The sequence below is a fragment of the Carcharhinus amblyrhynchos genome, chromosome 6, assembly GCF_965287045.1.
Source record: "Carcharhinus amblyrhynchos chromosome 6, sCarAmb.v2.hapA, whole genome shotgun sequence".
NCBI lineage: Eukaryota > Metazoa > Chordata > Chondrichthyes > Carcharhiniformes > Carcharhinidae > Carcharhinus > Carcharhinus amblyrhynchos.
In genome coordinates, this window is record NC_137329.1 from 6,483,643 (window position 1) to 6,503,183 (window position 19,541).

Here is a 19,541-nt window from a genome sequence, read left to right on the forward strand (position 1 = left end):
ATGCAGAAACATAGAAAATAGGAGCAGGGGGAGGCTATTCAGCCCTCTGGACCTGTTCCACCATCCATAATGATCATAGCTAATCATCCAACTCAATGGCCTGATCCCACCAACTCCTTGAAAATAAACAATGTTTTGTTCTCAGCTAGGGTGAAGAAATTTCTCCTCATCTCTGTCCTAAATGGTTTACCCCGTATCCTCAGACAGTGACCTCCCCAGTTCTGGCCACATCCACCATCAGGAGCATCCTTCCTGCATTTGTCTAGTCTGTTAGAATTAAACAGATTTCTCTGAGATCTGCCCTCATTCTTCTGAACTCCAGCGAAACTGACTCAATGTCTCCTCATACATTAGCCCTGTCATCCCAGGAATCAGTCTGGTGAACTTTCTCTGCATTCTCTCTGGAGCAAGGACATCCTTCCTCAGATGAGGAGACAGAAACTGCACATAATATTCCAAGTTGCAGCAAGACATCCCTGCTCCTGTACTTGAATCTTTTCACTATGAAGGCCAACCTACCATTTCCATTTTTTATTGCCAGTTGTACCTACATGCTTACCTTCAAAGACTGGTATACAAGGCTATCCAGGTCTCGTTGCACATTCCCCTCTCTAATTTATGGCTATTTAGTTAATAATAATCTGCCTTCCCATTTTTGCTACCAAAGCTGGTAACCTGATATTTATCCGCATTGTATTGCATCTGCCAATCATTTATTCACTCATTCAACTTGTCTGAATCACAATGCATCTTCCTCACAGCTCACCTTCCCACCCAACTTTGTTCCCTAATCTAAATCATTAATATATATAGTGAATAGCTGGGGTCCCAGCACTGATCCTTATGGTACCCCAGTAGTCATTACCTACCATTTGGAAAAATACCTATTTATTCCTACTGTCTCCTGTCTGCCAACCAGTTTTCTATCCATTACAATACACTACCCCCAATCCCATGCGCTTGAACTTTACAAACTAATCTCTTATGTTAAAAACCATCTGAAAGTCCAAATAAACTACATCCACTGGCTCCTCCTCATCAACTTTAGTGGCACCTTGCAAGCTTTAAGCCTCTGGTGACAGAGTAGTGACTTGTTCCAAGACAAACTGCACTATGGGGACAGAAGCTAGAAGAGAAACAATGACAACCTTCTCGTAGGAAAATTACGCAGTTAGCCACAGCAAACCATTTAGCAAGCCACAGATCAATTTCTAGCCTGCAGTCCTCAATTGTACTCTCAATGACGCCCACTATCATGTGTATCATAATGACAACTGTCCTTAGGCATTCAAAAATGTCTCTGCAGTACAAGGAGCATTGGATGCAAGTGTCCATTTGTGATTCATAACTTTCCTTTTATTTTTACTTTTCCTTCGTACCCCAGCCTCCTCGAGCAATACATAACTTGTTGTTGAAAGAGTGGGAAGTTGACCTGCTCATGTCCTTCCATGTGCGTTGCTCGGCAGCTTTTAGCAGCTTGAAAGAATGGCAATGAAGTCTCTCTACAATCCCTCCCACTGTGTAGCACTTGATATTCACATTGAAAAGCTTCTGAGATTTCAAACTCAAATGTGTGGGCTTGGTGCTTCTGACACAACTGGCATGATGCTGTTAGATGTTACTGCCACTACTCTGCAGCATTCAAAGCTATTTCCTTTTAAATTGTAACAGTACCACATTCACACAACAGCCATCTATAATGCTGCATAAATAAAATACAACATTAGTCGCACTTCATCATAGAACCTTAGCTAGATTTTCATCATGAGCGGACACTTGGAGTCAGGGATTTTTTTCCAAATTTATGATGTAGCTTTGGTTCTGAGAGTGCAGCTTTTTTGTCTTATGTACGTGGGGGCAGCCTCTAGCTGGACCTTCTGCCTCTGGAGACAGAGGCAAGCTGATGCTGTGGCAGCTAAGTTCAAAGGTCAACTTCCATTCACAGAAACATCTGATCCTAACCTAGGGAGTTTGGGGGCCCCACCCGCTAACCCACGCCCCCTGCCCAACTCCTCACCCACCCAGTATCCACTGTAAATGGAACTCATGAGCCCTATATATTTTGGAAATCTTTGAAAGCTCATAAATATATCAAAATAAGCAAACATAACCTGAAAAGACACTTAAAAATGATTATCTTCTTCAGAAGCTCAAAAATCTGATAAAATAAACCAACTCACATTTCCCTGAACAACTGTGTAAACAAACCCTGCTGAATCCACTCATGATTTGCAAGGCAGCCAAAAGCTCACATATCAGTCAAAGCTCTGGAAGAGCCAAACAGATAGCGGAGCCAAAAATTTCACACAACTAGCTCTGTATTTCAAACTGGGCTAGCCTTCCAATGTTATACAATGTAAAATGTTATGCTATCCAATAGATAAGATACTTTAATGCATCCAAAGATGTGCAGGTTAGGTGGATTGGTCATGCTAAATTAGTGTCCCAAATTGTGTAGGTTAGGGGAATTAGCAGGGTAAATGCGTGGGGTTAGGGATATGGGATGGGTGGTATGCCTGGATAAGATGCTCTGTTGGAGAGTTGGTGCAGACATGATAGGCAGAATGGCCTCCTTCTGCACTATAGGGATTATATGATTCCATGAAGACTTTTTCACTTTTATAGTGTTGTTCTTTCCCTTGACAGCTTGCCACTTATCAGAAGAACCTGGCAACTACATTATTTAATGGTCACTGACCTTTTCAAATCATAGCACCGTCATTTAGCACTTACTTTAGTAAAAATATATACAACTTACGCTGTAGCATTTTATAATAACATACAAAGCAGGTAACAACTTTAGCACTTATCTTTCATACAGTTCCTTAGAACTATAGAAACATTACGGAGCAGAAAATGGCCATTCAGCCCATCATGTCAGTACTGGTGTTTGAGTTGCTTTTGCCAGTATTGGTGGTGTAGTTGTTGGTATTTGAGTTGTTGTAGTTGTTGGTGTTTGAGTTGTTGTTGATGCAGTTGTTGGTGTTTGAGTTGTTGTTGGCAGTGATGTTGGTGTAAGTTGATGTTTGAGTTGTTGATTTTTAAGTTGTTGCTGGTAGTGATGTTGATGTAGTTGTTGGTGTCTGAATTGTTGTTGGCGATGGTGTTGGTGTAGTCTTACTGACTAGTCTACCATGCTGTACCTTGTCGAAGGCCTTGCTAAAGTCCATATAGACAATATCTACTGCTCTGCCTTCATCTATTTTTCTTGGTCACTTTCTTCTTTCAAAGAACTCTATCAAATGTGTAAGACACAATTTCCCACAAACAAAAGCGTGCAGACTATCCCTAATCAGTCCTTGCCATCCAAATGCATGTAGAGCCTTTCTGTCAGAATCCCCCCTAAAAATGACGGCATCGTGGCACAGTGGTTAGCACTGCTGCTTCACAGTGCCAAGAACCCGGGATCGATTCCTGGCTTGGCTTCCTCCCACATTCTGAAAGATGTGACCCGAACATTGACTGGAACAAGCGCCGGACTGTGGCAACTGGTGGAATTTCAAAGTAACTTCATTGCAGTGTTACTGTAAGCCTTGCTTGTGACTAATAAAGAAGCTTTTAAAAAAAACTTACCCACCACTGACATTACCCATCGGTGTGTAGCTTTTCCCTGCCGCTTTTCTTAAATAACAGTACAACATTGCTATCCCTCCAGTCTTCCGGTATCTTCTCTGTGGCTGCCGTGATTCAAATATCTCCACTTGGGGCCCTGCAATTTCTTCCCTAACTTCTCACAATGCTCTGAGATACACTGGATCCAGTCCCAGAGAGTTATGTACCTTTATGCGTTTTAAGACCTCCAGCACCTCCTCTTCTGTAATGTGGACACTTTTGAAGACATCACTATTTATATCCTTAAGTTCCCTTGCTTCCATTTCTTTCTTCACTGTAAATATCAATGAGAAATATTTGTTTAAGATCTCATGCATCTCCTATAGTTCCACACAGATGACTGTCCTAAACTTTATTCTCTTCCTAGTTACTCTTTTGATAAGGAGATGTTGGCGTTGGACTGGGGTGGGCACAGTAAAAAGTCTCACAACACCAGATTAAAACAACAGGTTTATTTGGAAACACGAGCTTTCGAAGTGCTGCTCCTTCATCAGGTTACTCTTTTGCCCTTAATATGCCTGTAGAATCTTTTTGGATTCTCCTTTACCTTTTCTGCCAAAGCTATCTCATGTTGCCTTTTTTTCCCTCCTGATTTCCCTTTTAAGTGTTTCCTACACCCCCTAAACTCCTCAAGGAATTCACTTGACTCCAGCTGCCTATACCTGATATACCAACCTCCCATCCATTGACTTTGTCTACACTTACCGCTGCCTAGGCAAAGCAGCCAGCATAATTAAGGACCCCATGCACCCCGGACATTCTCTCTTCCACCTCATTCCTTCAGGAAAAAGATACAAAAGTCTGAGGTCACATTCCAGCTGACTCAAGAACAGCTTCTTCCCTGCTGCTGTCAGACTTTTGAATGGATTTACCTTGCATTAAGTTGATCTTTCTCTACACCCTAGTTATGACTGTAACACGACATTCTGCTCTCTCTCGTTTCCTTCCCTACGAACGATATGCTTTGTCTGTATAGCGCAAGAAACAATACTTTTCACTGTATAATACACGTGACAATAATAAATCAAATTACTTTTTTTTAGTCATTCATGGACACAGGCTTCGCTGGCTCTCCAGCATTTATGGCCCATCCCTAATTGCCCTTGGAGGGCATTTAAGAGTCAGCCACATTGCTGTGGGTCTGGAGTCACATGTTGGCCAGACCAGGTAAGGACGGCAGATTTCCTTCTATACAGGACATTAGTGAACCTGATGGGTTTTTCCAACAATCGACAATGGTCTCATAAGAACATAAGAAATAGGAGCAGGAGTAGGCCATCTAGCCCTTCGAGCCTGCCCCGCCATTCAATAAGATCATGGCTGATCTGAAGTGGATCAGTTCCACTTTCCCGCTTTCTCCCCATAACCCTTAATTCCCTTGCCTACCAAAAACCCATCTACCTGTGTCTTAAATATATTTAGTGAGGTAGCCTCTACCGCTTCAACGGGCAGAGAATTCCAGAGATTCACCACTCTTTGAGTGAAGAAGTTCCTCCTCAACTCCGTTCTACACTGCCCCCCCCCCTTATCTTGAGGCTGTGCCCTCTAGTCCTGCTGTCCTTTCTGAGCATGAAGAATCTCTCTACCTCTACCCTATCCATCCCTCTATAAGATCCCCCCTCATCCTTCTAAACTCCAACGGGTACAGACCCAGTCTATTCAGCATCTCTTCATAGCCCATGGTCATATGACTCATGGTCATCAGTAGATTCTTAGTTCACCATCTGCTGTGGCTAGATTCGAACTCAGGTTCTCAGTTCCATCCATATAGCCTGGCTGGATGATCCCTCAGAAGCATCCTCTCAGCACTGCCCTGAGATTGTCCCTCATTTGAGTTGTTGTTGATGGTGAGGTTGGTCAAACTAGATGCTTGAGCTGATTGGGTCTTGCAATATGATTGGCTGACCGAGCTGTCAATCTATGCTAAGACATCATTCCTCGGTTTAATTGGCTAACCGTACTGTCTATCTGGAATGAAACCGCCCTCCAGCGGATGGATTGGCTTATCGTGTTGTCAACCTGTGTTGAAATCTTTCCCACTGATTGATTGGCTGATTGGACTGTCAATCTGGACTTGAAGCTGGCTCCCACAGATTGATTGGGTATTCGGGCTGTCAATCCGAACCGAAGCCGCCCATCGGCGGTCTGATTGGCTGGCCGACCTGCCAGCCTGGGCCCGGGCACCGCCTCCTCACTCTCCGGGCGGTTAGCTGGCGGATTTGAATCGGGCCAATGGGAGAGGCGGTTAGTTTCGGGGCTGCGGGCCAATGGGGTGGGTTGTTGCTCAGTGGTGGGGGAGGATTTCAAACCGCCGCCTCACTAACGGTTCCGTTTAACTGCGCCCGTCGCCTCACACCCGGAGCGGCTGCCAGCGGTGGGAGGGTGGGAGAGCAGGTGATCGCTGCCGAGCCGAGATCCCGGCCGCAGAATCCGGATCGGTAAGGCGGGGGGGGGGGAAATGGAGCGGGAGGGAGGTGGAGGCCCGGAATTCTCTCTTATATAAAATAAGGCGTCATGGAGAAAGGTGAAGGAGCTCCATTTTCCCTCCGAGCGGACACAATGAGGCCCCGGGGGGGGGGGGGGGGGGTGCGAGAGGCGGCATCTTACCCTCACCATCTTACACCCCCTCCTCCTCCCTGATGGGGGATGGGGGGGGGGGGTGGGTGCAGAAGCCCGGCCTGTTCCCGCTGCCAGAGCCTGGCGTCCGCAGTCTTGATGATAGCAGGGACCGGGGGCGTCGCTGCACGGCTGATGGGGATGGGGAGGGGAGGACTACCTGACTGAGTGAGGGGTGCTGACTGTGTGTCTGGGTGGGTGGGTGGGTGGGTGGGGGGAGAACCCTGTTCTGTGTCCCGCCAGCGGTACTGAGTGACCGTTCATTTTTGTACCCCTTCCTCCATGAGAATGATGTGGGGGTGGGAGACAGGAGAATGGGGATATTATTTGGGGAGGGGGTAATGCCAGGCCCCCGGTACTACACACACACCCGCCCCTTCTCTATAAATGTCCACATCTGGGGAGGGTGTTCCGCGCCTTTCCTGCGACCGGCTCCCTCCCTATCTCGGTGCCCTAGCCCACTGGGGAGGGAAGCAGGATGGGGTGTGGGGGAGGCAGCTCCCCCCCCCTCTCTCTCTCTCTCTCTTCCCCCTCCCATTGATGTCCCAGTCTGGGCGGTTTCCACACCCCTAGCTCACCTCCCCTGTCCTTTCCCGAGGCGGTCTATTGTTTAAGTGGCGGGCGTTTGTTGTCTGCGTTTCCCCAGGCCGCACCCCCCCCCCCCCCCTCCCGGGGCAGTCAGGCGGCTTAAACATGGCTTAAAAATAAAACATGATTTATTCGCACATGATGGTTTTTAAAATAATGTTGACATCGTAGCCAGGTGTCTGTTGCCGCACCTGTGAGCGGCGTTGCCTTGTCCCCTTCCTTCCCTCCCTCTATCTCTCTTCCCCCCCCCCCCCCCCGTCATACAGGGAGGAGGGAGAATGTGACTGGAGGGGATGCAGTTTAAATACCTGCGCAGAGCTAAGGGGTGAAACCATGGCTTCTCAGCCTTTTGGCTCAGATCGAGCTCAAGATCAGGTGCAATGCCTTTTCTTGTCAGCTTGGATCATGTATACCTCTCTGGGGATCGTGCATTGGATTCAATTTGAATTGGTTTGTGGAAAAGCGAGGGATTTAGAACCATTCTGCGCGTTGGCTTTGCAACTTTTAAGAATGGAGTACAAGTTTTAAAAAAACACGCATCAACTTTGTATCTTATTTGCTTGTGAATTTGTTTTGGTTTTGAAGGATATTTGCACATGATTTGTGTCAGGACTGAGTGAGTATTTCTGTGGCAACCTTTTGGGGTAATTCCTCAATTGTCTTGGTTTCAATGAATAAATATTGTCACCTTAAAGTCCAAGGAGCTCTTAAATGAAAGTATAGCCTTGATACTTAAGTACTGTACTTAACTGTCTAGAGTTCCTAAAGCACTTTCGTTAATGGGTCTGATCTTGTTCTGAGTGAGCAAATGTTACTGGTCATTTAATTGACTTGCAGTTACCAGAAGACTTTATGGACTTTTGTATGGCCAAAATAAAACTTTTGAAAAGGAGTATCTGGAGCTTTGTTCCCTTAACTAATTAGGTTGAACAGTTGTTCTTGTAGTGTAGAGTCTGAATCAGGAGATATTAATTGAGATTTAAATTTGAGGTACAAGGTACAGATCAATAGTTACTTGAAATTCCAAAATGGCACTGGAACGTGGCAACTTTTGCTAGCTGTATCCAGCTTATCCTTTAATTCTATCTTTTACACTTACGCTTGTTCTATGCTTCTGAAACTTTATTTTATCTCTTTTAAATTCCCTGACTGTAACACTACATTCTGCACTCTCTTTCTTCTCTATGGTGTTTTGTCTGTATAGTGCACAGGAAGCAATACTTTTCACTGTATACATATGACAATGATAAATTGAATCAGAAATGAAATAGTGTGTGCATGCATTGGATTAATACAAAAAAAGTAGTTTAATTTAGTGAATGAGGGAATTTTTGAGTGATCACTTTCCAAAATGTGGTTGTATGAAGTAGCATAGACATAGAAATAATCAGTAGAATTGGACTCTATTTAAACTTGGGCAGAGTGAAGAGATTCAGAATGAAAGCTGCTGTAGTATTTAGAGTGAACACAAGGAACAAACCGAGAGGAAGCATAAGACAGTGAGACCTGAAAGTTGAGGTTTAGAAGTCACAATATGAGCAACATATCTGTAAGAATAATTTGAGGATCATAGATGATCAGCTGAAATCTCTTGCTTGCAATTCCTGTGCCATGTGGAGACCTCAGGATGATTCATGCAACTTGAAAGACCACTGGTGTAGGCAGTATTACCAACTGCTTGAACTAAAACTTTGAGGCAAGAGTGTCTGTGGGGCATTGGGACCACTGAGTTTCCTGTCTCATTCACTTTAGGGGCTGGCCACACCTCAGGCAGAGAGGAAGTGCAGGAGTTTTTTGGGAATGTGTGCCAGTTAGATCACGCATCAAAATGGTGATTGCTGGGATTTATGACACCTTGAAGGAATGTAGTTGACACCACGATATCAATGGGGAACGGACCGTTCAAGGAGGAGCAGCTCATGTAGAAACGAAATTATCATGGGCAATTTCGTAGGGGAAAGGGCACAGACGATTTACAAGAAGTTAGGCTGAGGAGGAGGCTGTCTAGACTGGACAATTTTGGTACTGTGGAAAGATCGACTAGACTAGATTTTCTTTCAAACTGAGACAGCTGAGGGAAGCCTGAATTGAAGTGTATATAATCACGAGGTATCTGGATAGAAAAGAGAAGAATGCCCAATTTCCCTTTTGAGTTCATAACCAGGGATGTTAGATTTGGAATAAGAGGTGTGAGGTTTAGAATGGATGCAAGGAGAAATTCATTCATCCAACACATGGTGGTACCTAGAACTCTGTTTGAAAGATTGTTAGAGGTAGAAGTCCCCTCTCTTAAGATGCTTGGATATGTACTTGAAGTGTAACCTTCAAGACTGTGGACCAAGAACTGGGAAGTGGAATCAATTGATGGCTGGCAGAGCCAGTTACCCATCCTGTGTTGTAAATCTAATTCTGACAAGTGTTTCTATAAACATCAATGTGTGTCTTGCATGATGGCTTTCCTCCCTGGTAACAGGAGAAAGGACACAATTAGCATATTCTGCAGAGGGGGAAGGGAGTGAGCCAGAAGATGCTGATATGTTTGTACCAGTGATGGGCAGATTTTATTAGTGTCACAAATAGGCTTACATTAACACTGCAATGAAATTACTGTGAAAATTCTCTAGCCACACAGTGGCACCTGTTTGGGCACATTGAGGGAGAATTTAACCTGCCAGTGCACCTAACCAGCACATATTTTGGACTGTGGGAGGAAACCTAAGCAGTCTCTGCACAGGCAGTGACTCCAGCTGGGAACTGAATCCCAGGTCCCTGGTGCTGTGAGACAGCAGTGCTAACAACTGTGCCACCCAGTGAGCTAGAGAGAGATGAATTAAAACAGGACTTCAAAGGTGATGATCTCTGGATTACAGACCATTGTCCGCAGCAAACAAACTGCGTGGAGGGTATGGAAAGTCTGCAGAGGGATCTCTGAGCGAGTGGGCAAGGACCTGGCAGATGGAGTATAATGTTAGCAAGTGTGAGGTTATCCGCTTTGGCAGAAATAACAGGAGGGATTACTATTTAAAAGGCGAAAATCTGCAGCATGCTACGGTGCAGATGGACCTGGGGGTCCTTGTGCAGGAGTTGCAAAAACCCAGTCTGCGGGTGATCAAGAAGCGAGGGGGATAGAATATAAAGCAGGGAGGTCTTGCTGCAACTGTACAGGGTACTGGTGAGGCCGCAGTTGGAGTACTGTGTGCAGTTTTGGTCGCCGCACTTGCACAAGGATATTTCCTCCCTGGAGGGAGTACACAGGAGGCTCACTAGGCTGATACCAGAGATGAGGGAGTTGGACTATGAAGAGAGACTAAATAGACTGGGTTTGTACTCGTTGGAGTTTAGAAGGCTGAGGGCGGATCTTACAGAGACGTATAAGATAATGAAAGGGATGGATAGGGTAGAAGTAGAGAGATTCTTCCCACTTAGAAAGGATAGCAGGACTAGAGGGCACAGCCTCAAGATAAGGGGGGGAGGGCAGATTAGATCGGAGTTGAGGAGGAACTTCTTCATTCAAAGGGTGGTGAATCTCTGGAATTCTCTGCCCATTGAAGTGGTGGAGGCTACCTTACTAAATATATTTAAGTCACGGGTAGATAGGTTTTTGATAGTCAAGGGAATTAAGGGTTATGGGGAGAAAGCGGGAAAGTGGAACTAATCCACTTCAGATCAGCCATGATCTTATTGAATGGCAGAGCAGGCTCAAAGGGCTAGATGGCCTACTCCTGCTCCTATTTCTTTTGTTATTATCTTAACCCAGCCTTCAGGAGAAGTGACCATGACAGTGCCCCAGGGGTCAGTGCTGGGGCCTCAGCTTTTTCCCATTTATATAGATGATCTGGAGGAGGGAACCGAGTGTAGAGTGTCAAAATTTGCTGATGACACCAAGATTGGGGGAACGGCAAATTGTGTGGAGGGTGTGGAGAGTCTGCAGAAGGATCTAGATAGGCTGGGCGAATGGGCCAGGAAATGGCAAATGGAATTTAATGTTGGCAAGTGTGAGGTGGTCCACTTTGGTAGGAATAATGGTAGGAAGGACTATTACTTACGTGGTGAAAAACTGCAGCAGGCGACGGTGCAGAGGGACCTCGGGGTCCTTGTGCATGAGTCGCAAAAACCCAGCTTGCAGGTGCAGCAGGTGGTCAGGAAGGCGAATGGGATGCTGGCCTTCATGGCGAGGGGGATTGAATATAAAAGTAGGGAGGTCTTGCTGCAGCTGTATAGGGCATTGGTGAGGCCGCAGCTGGAGTACTGTGTGCAGTTTTGGGCGCCGCACCTGCGCAAAGATATTTTGGCCTTGGAGGGAGTGCAGAGGAGGTTTACTAGGCTGATACCGGAGTTGAGGGGGTTGAGCTATGAAGAGAGGCTGAATAAACTAGGCTTGTACTCGTTAGCGTTTAGAAGAATGAGGGGAGATCTCATTGAGACGTATAAGATGATGAATGGGATGGATAGGATAGAGGTGGAGAGACTCTTCCCGCTCAAAAAGGACAGTAGGACTAGGGGGCACAGCCTCAAGATAAAGGGGGTGCGGTTTAGAACGGAGTTGAGGAGGAACTTCTTCACTCAAAGGGTGGTGAATCTCTGGAATTCTCTGCCCGTTGAAGTGGTGGAAGCTGCCTCGCTAAATATTTTTAAGACGCGGGTTGATGGGTTTTTGATGAGAGAGGGGATTAAGGGTTATGGGGAGAGGGCGGGAAAGTGGAACTGAGCCGCGACAGATCAGCCATGATCTTATTGAATGGCGGGGCAGGCTCGAAGGGCTAGATGGCCTACTCCTGCTCCTATTTCTTATGTTCTTATTTTCACACAAGCCTGCCACAGCAACCTCTGCAAGACGTGCTAGATCATCGGCACGGATGCTATCATCTCACATGAGAACAGCATCCATCAGGTACACGATACATACTCTTGCGACTCAGCCAATGTCGTCTACCTGATACATTGCCTCAGGACATTTTTCCTGCATTGGACATTGGGGAGACCATGCAGATGCTGTGACAACGGATGAATGAACACTGCTTGACAATCACCAGACAGGAGTGTTCTCCTTCTGTTGGGAACACTTCAGCAGTCACGGGCATTCAGCCTGTGATCTTTGGGTAAGCGTTCTCCAAGGCGGCCTTCACGACACACAACATTGCAGGATCGCTGAGCAGAAACTGATAGCCAAGTTCTGCACACATGAGGATGGCCTCAACTGGGATCTTAGATTCACGTCACACTTTTTGTAACCTCCACAACTTACCTGGGCTTGCAAAATCTCACTAACTGTCCTGGCTGGAGACGGTGCACACCTCTTTAACCTGTGTTTAACACTCTCTCAGCTCACATTGTACCTTTTAAGATTTCTTTATCTGTAAAGAGGAGTGTACAACTTGCAGAGGAGGAGGTGCAGGAAGTCTTAAAAGTACATCAAGGTAGATAAATCCCTGGGACCTCATGAAGTGTATCCCAGAACATTGTGGAAGGTGAGGGAGGGAATTGCAGGTCCCCTAGCCGTGATATTTGAATCATCGATAGTCATGGGTGAGGTGCCTGAAGATTAGCAAATGTTGTGCCTTTGTTTAAAAAAGCCTGGAAATTACAGGCCAGTGGTGGGTAAATTGTTGGAAGGTATTTTGAGAGACAGGGTCTACAGGCATTTAAAGCCGCAAGGACTGATTAGGCACAGTCAACATGGCTTTGTGAGTGGAAAATCATGTCTCTCAAATTTGAGTTTTTTGGAGGCATAACCAAGAAAGTAGATGAGGGCAGCGCAGTTGATGTTGTCTGCGTGGACTTTAGCAAGGCCTTTGACAAGGTACCAAATGGTAGGTGGTTGTATAAAATTAACTCACAGGATCTGGGGTGAGGTATCTAAATGGATACAAAATTGGCTTCTTGAGCCAGAGAGTGGTTGTAGAGAGCAGTTTTTTCAAACTGGAGGCCGATGACCAGCAGTTTGCCTCAGGGATCAGTGCTGAGTCCACTTATTTGTCATTTATAATAATGATTTGGATGAGAATGTAGGAGGCATGGTTAATAAGTTTGCAGATGACACCAAGATTGGCATAGTGAACAGTGAAGAAAGTTGCCTCCAATTGCAACAGGATCTTGATCAATTGGGCCAGTGGGCTGACGAATGGCAGATAGAGTTTAATTTAGACAAATGCATTTTGGTAGATTGAACCAGGGCAGGACTTAGTCAGTTAATGGTAGGGCATTGGGGAGAGTTTAGAACAAAGAGATCTAGGGGTACATGTTCATAGCTCCTTGAAAGTGGAGTCACAGGTGGACAGTGGTGAAGAAGGCATTTGGCATGTTTGGTTTTATCGGTCTGAACATTGAATACAGGAGTTGAAATGTCTTGTTGAAGTTATACAAGACATTTGTAAGGCCACACTTGGAATACTTTGTGCAGTTCTGGCCGTCCTATTATAGGAAGGATATCATTAAATTAGAGCGCAGAAAAGATTTACTAGGATGCTACTGGGACTTGATGGTTTGAGCTATAAGGAGAGGCTGGATAGACTGGGACATTTTTCCTCTGGATCATAGGCTGAGGGATAATCTTAGAGGCCTACAAAATAATGAGGGGCACAGATCAGCTAGATAGTCATATCTTTTCCCAGAGGTAAGGGAGTCTAAAACTAGAGGTCATAGATTTAAGAAGAGAGGGGAGAGATACAGGGACAGTTTTTTCAGAGGGTGGTGTGTCTGCAGCAAGCTGCCTGAGGTGATAGTAGAGGTGGGTACATTTTGTCTTTTAAGAAGCATTTAGATAGTTACATGGGTACGATGGGTATAGAGGGATATGGGCCGAATGCAGACAATTGGAATTAGCTTTGGGGCTTTAAAAAAACAGTGGCATGGACAAGTTGGGCCGAAGGACCTGTTTCCATGCTGTAAACCTGACTGGCATTCCAACCATTATCTTGTAAATTGAGTTTGTCTGTATATGCCCTGTTTGTGAACACAGCTCCTTGCTCACCTGTAGGAGCGACACTCTGAAAGCTTATGCTACCAAATAAATCTGTTGGACTTTAATCTGGTGTTGTGAGACTTCTCACTGTGCTTACCACATACCAGTAAAAATAGGAAGATAGATCAGTCATGATTTCAAAATTTAATGGGCTGAATGGCCTACTCCCACATCTAATGGAAAATCAATGTGTGGCTTCAGGCATGCTACAGGAGTGTGTGTTTTGGACTGTTAAGGTGTTGGGACAAGTTCTGGGAAGGAGATGTGGATTCGCCAAGAGTGAGACCATCGAACTTTACTCATGTCAGAGTTTCAACTAAGTTGGCAGATGGGTGGACACCATGGAAGTGGCTAATGTACCTTTGACGCTAATGGCCAATTTAGTACGGTTAATCCACCTAACATGCACATCTTTGGAGTGTGGGAGTAAACAGGAGGACCTGGAAAGAACCTCCAGAGATTGGGCGGTGAGGGGGGGTGCCACACACAGTCACCCAAGACTGGAATCAAACCTAGGTCCCTGGTGCTGTGATGCAGCAGTACTAACTATTGTGCCATAGCAGATAAAAACAGACTGAGGTGAATACAATAAGTCTAGAATATATGTGGAAAATAGTCCAATGAATAAAGTAATCTATTATAAGCGCAAATAGAGTATCATAGAATTCTTACAGTGCAGAAAGTGGCCATTCAGCCAATTGAGTCTGCACCTACAGCAATCCCACTCAGCCCTTATTGTGTGTGTGTGTGTGTGTGTGTGTGTGTGTAGACCCATATTTAACCTGCTATTCACCCTGACACGAGGAGGTACTTCAGTGTAGCCCATCTACTGAACCTACATTTCTTTGGAAGTGGGGGAGGGGAACCGAAGCACCTGGAGGAAACACACAACATGCAAACTCCACACAGTCACCCAAGGCAGGAATTGAACCCAGGTCCCTGGTGCTGCGGCAGCAGTGCTAACCACTGTGCCACCATTGGCTGTGTTAGAATATGCATTGGCAATTACTGAGTTGTGACTTGAAAATGGTGAGGTCTGGATGCTTAATATTCATGAATGCAAAATGTTTTAATAAGATAGGAAAGCCAAAGGGAATGGTAATGCTTCGGCAACATGTCTCTCTATTTAGCAATGTTGCAGTTGTAATGGTTATAGTAAAGGCAAACAAAGCGTTTGTCCAGAGTGTGTGTGATTCATAGAATAATGAGCAGCTCTGTCTGAAAGCAAAAACATGTAAAACAGCCCCAACATTGTTATCAGACCTGCTGACCAGGGTGGTGCTGTTGTTTGCTTGTGTACAGAGGATGAATGCACCCCCCCCGCCACTGCAGACACCATTTCCCTGGCCCTACACTCAACCCTAAAACACCTGGATAACAACAACTACAGCTCGGTCTTCAGCACCATTATCTCCAACAAAATCTATCTCCAAGTTCCATGGCCTAGGGTTTGGCTCCTCCCTCCACAACTAGATCCTAGACTTTCTGACCCATAGACCATAATCAGTAAGGATAGGCAATATCACCTCCACGATTATCCTCAACAGCAGTGCTCTGCAAGTGCTCCTTACTAATACACTTCTGATCTAGCCTTCCACAATGACATTTGTGATATATCTTCCTTTTTCCTCAGTAGAGGATCATCACTCCCTGCCCGCCCACTGTGATTGACAGGGCTCTCACTAAGTATAATCCACTTTCTTCTCTCTTCCCCAACCCCTTTTTTTTTTGCTTCTCAACTCCAACCAAATAGATTATTATTCTTGTCTCCCAAAGAGGCAGAAGCAGTATACTGCTGACGTTAGAAAGAAATCTGAAATAGAAACAAACATAAACCATGGATCAAATCAGGTGACCCTGACCAATACAAGAAATTCAGATACAGGTGACCCTGACCAAACAAGAAATTCTCTACGGAGAATTATCAGATGCCAAGAGAAAGTTCCTAACCAAGCTAGAATCCCAGGCTAGCCATAGGAATGTTAACCGATTATGGCTCAGTCTGCATGACATAACAGGCTGCAAGTTGTGCACCCTTCCCCATGAGTTCAGCACATTCTGTGCCCGTTTTGAGCAAAAAGTCAGCAAGAAGACGATATCCACCCTGGAAGACTTGGTCGAACTAATATCCGAGGTCACCATCGTAGACGTCAGATTGGCCTTCTTGAAAATTAACTTGAGGAAAGCAACTAGCCCAGTTGGGGTGCCCATTTGAGCACTCAGCTCCTGCACAGGCTAGTTGGTGAGGTATTCGCAGATGTCTTTAGCTTCCCCCTACTTGCTCCAATTTGAAGTTCCTAACAGCTTCAAGAAGATGACCATCATTCCTGTACCACAGAAAAGCCAGGTACTGTGCCTTAATGCTGACCACCCAGTTGCTTTTGACAGCCATTGTTATGAACTGCTTCGAAAAGTTAATCATGGCATGCATCAACTCCAAAGTTTGCCTATTGCTGCAGCAGGTCAACTGCAGACACTATCTCCCTGGCCCTACACTCAACCCTAAAACACCTGGATAACAACAACACACGTCAGACTATTTATCGACTACAGCTCGGTCTTCAGCACCACTATCTCCAACAAAACCTATCTCCAAGTTCCGTGGCCTGGGGTTTGGCTCCTCCCTCCGCAACTAGATCCTAGACTTTCTGACCCATAGACCATAATCAATAAGGATAGGCAATATCACCTCCACGATTATCCTCAACAGCAGTGCTCTGCAAGTGCCCCTTACTAATACACTTATGACTGTGGCCCAAATTCCACTCCAACTCCACTTTCAAATTTGCTGATACCACCATAGTAGGTCTGATCTCAAGCAATGACGAGACGGATAGAGAATTGTGAAATGTTGCAATGACAATACCTCCCTCAATATCAATCCATCACGCAAACCAACCTCCCATCCATGACACTGTCTACACACCACTATCTTGGAAAAGCAGCCAATATAATCAAGGACCCCAAGCATGTTCTCTTCCTCCACCACCTTTTCAGGAAAAAGATACAAAAGTCTGAGAACATGTACCAACAAACTCAAAGGACAGCTTCTTCCTTGCTGCCATCAGACTTTTGAATGGACCTACCATATTAAGCTGATCTTTCTCTACACCCTAGCTATGACTGTAATGTTATATTCTATCCTTCTCCCTTGTGTGCTCTATGAATAGTATGTTTTGTCTATGTAGCGTGCAAGAAAATACTTTTCACTGTATGCTAATACATGTAACAAATCAGAAGTATGGAAATACTCAGGTCTGGCAGCATCTGTGGAAACAGAAACAATTAATATAGTGTCAAATATACCTTCAGAACTGAAGGGGGGATGGGGAAGGTGGAGAAACAAAAGGGAAGGTCTGGAATAGGGTAGAAGGTACCATTGAACAAAAGCAAAGCAGCAGTTATGGTTATAGTAAAAAAGCAATTGTTCCACAAATCCGAGAAAAAGATTGGCATAACTAGCATCCATAGCAACACCTTTTATTTGGAGGAAGTGAAATAATTTAAAGGAGTCATTGTTCACTGAACAGGTTCAGCCAGATAGAAACAGAAATGGGGTGATGGTAGATGGAGATTAGTTACACCTCTGTCCAAGGAACAAATTAAAAAATCCACAGACCATCCATGGTAAGGTTCCCCCTTTCCTCTTTTCATCCAACCAGCCTCCATAGTCAATCCTTCACTATTGTAGTCACTTCCAGCATGACACAATTGCCATGCATATCTTCCTCTTCCCTTCCCTGTCAGCATTCTGAAGGGACTGTTCCTCTGTTACATTCTGGCCCATTCCTCAATCACCCTGAACACATTCCCCTCCCCATGGCACCATCTCATGTAAGGGTAAGAGGTAGTAACACTTGCTCTCTTACCTTCTATCTCCTCACCCGCCAAGCCTTAAACGTTCCTTCCAGGCGAAGCAGAGATTGATTTGGGCTTTTTTGAATTTTGTATTCTGTATTTGCCACTTGTAATCTGGTTTCCTTGATCGCTGATCAGATGCAGATTGGGAGATCACTTTGAGACTGAAGGGAGATGTTCCACAAACACAACCCCAAGCTTCCTATTGCTTGTCATTGCACTTCTCCAGCATGTGTCCATGCTGATTATTCTGCATTTGGCCTGCTACCATGCTCCAATGACTCAACAAAAGCTGAATGTTACGAGGTCTAAAGTTAAGGAGAGGGTACAGGTAAGGGAAGAGGCCGAGGATGTCCCAATAATAGAGGGAGTGGGGGCGTAAGTATGGTTGGTGGCGTTACGGCAAATAGGGTCCAGGTGAAGGCTGGGATGAAAGCACTTTATCTGAATGCACGAAGCATTCGGAATAAAGTGGATGAGCTGGTGGCGCAGATCGACACAAATGGATACGATCTGGTGGCTGTTACAGAGACGTGGCTGCAGGGTGACAGGGACTGGGAGCTGAATGTACAGGGCTATCAAGTGTTTAGAAGGGATAGGCAGGAGGGAAAAGGGGGGGGCGTAGCTCTGCTGATTAAGGATAGCATCACGGTGGTAGCAAGGGATGATATTGGAGCCAAGGAGCAGAGGGTGGAATTGTTGTGGGTGGAGATTAGGAACAGCAAAGGGAGGAAGACGCTGGTGGGTGTCGTCTATAGGCCCCCGAATAATGATCTGGAGGTGGGGCGGGCTGTTAACGCGCTAATAAGTGCGGCGTGCAAGAATGGGATGGCTGTAGTTATGGGGGATTTCAATCTGCATATTGATTGGTCGACCCATGTTGGACGTGGTGGGCTCGAGGAGGAGTTCTTGGAATGCTGCCGGGATAGTTTCCTTGAACAGTGTGTGTTGGAGCCGACGAGGGAGCGAGCTATCTTGGATCTGGTGCTATGTAATGAGGCGGGTAGAATTAGGGACCTTGCGGTGAAGGATCCTCTTGGGGAGAGTGATCATTGTATGGTGGAGTTTCTGGTGCAGATGGAGGAGGAGAAAGTGGGTTCCCGGACACGCGTACTTTGTTTGAATAGAGGGGAGTACGGTAGGATGAGAGAAGAATTGGCGAATGTGGACTGGGGGAGCACGTTGGAGGGAGGGTCTGCTGAGGAGCAGTGGAGGATCTTGAAGGAGATCTTTCTTGGTGCTCAGCGGAAATTTATTCCGATGGTCAAAAAGGACTGTAGGAGGAGAGGTAATAAGCCGTGGATAATGAAGGAGGTGAAGGAAAGTGTTAAATTAAAAGCGGAGGAATTTAGAGTAGCTAAGAGTAGTGGGCGAGAAGAGGATTGGGAGAAGTTTAAATGTCAACAAAGATTGACAAAGAAGTTGATAAAGAAGGGTAGGAGAAACTGTGAAGCTGGGCTAGCACTTAATATAAAAAAGATAGCAAGAGTTTTTATAAATATATAAAAAGGAAGAGGCTGGCTAGGGTGAACGTTGGTCCTTTAGAGGATGAGAAAGGGGACCTAGTGGTAGGGGATGGGGATATGGCTAAGATATTGAATAACTTTTTTGTTTCTGTCTTCACGGAGGAGGACGTGAATAATTTGCCGGGTGTTAGCGATGGAAAGGTGGTAGGACTGGAGGGTCTTAATGACATTACCGTTACGAGAGAGGTGGTGCTCGACAGACTGGAGGGGCTGATTGTGGACAAGTCCCCAGGACCGGATGGAATGCATCCGAGGGTTCTGAAAGAAATGGCGGAGGTGATAGTGGATGCCTTGGTGGTTATTTTCCAGACGTCGCTGGATTCCGGGGAAGTGCCGGATGATTGGAAAACGGCTAATGTTACGCCGTTGTTTAAGAAGGG

At 45.5% G+C, this 19,541-nt stretch overlaps 1 protein-coding gene across 3 annotated transcripts in view; it reads left to right on the forward strand.

Annotated features, from left to right (window-relative positions):
* Nucleotides 1-5,919: 5,919 nt before the first annotated feature.
* Nucleotides 5,920-19,541, forward strand: part of ckap5 (cytoskeleton associated protein 5) — a 131,942-nt gene continuing 118,320 nt past the window's right edge. For 2 of the 3 annotated variants that reach the window (XM_080189866.1, XM_080189868.1), the window contains exon 1: nucleotides 5,920-6,050. The gene's annotated coding sequence lies outside the window, so the exon portion shown is untranslated. The remainder of the gene's footprint in view (nucleotides 6,051-19,541) is intronic. The other variant, XM_080189869.1, reaches the window with a different exon arrangement.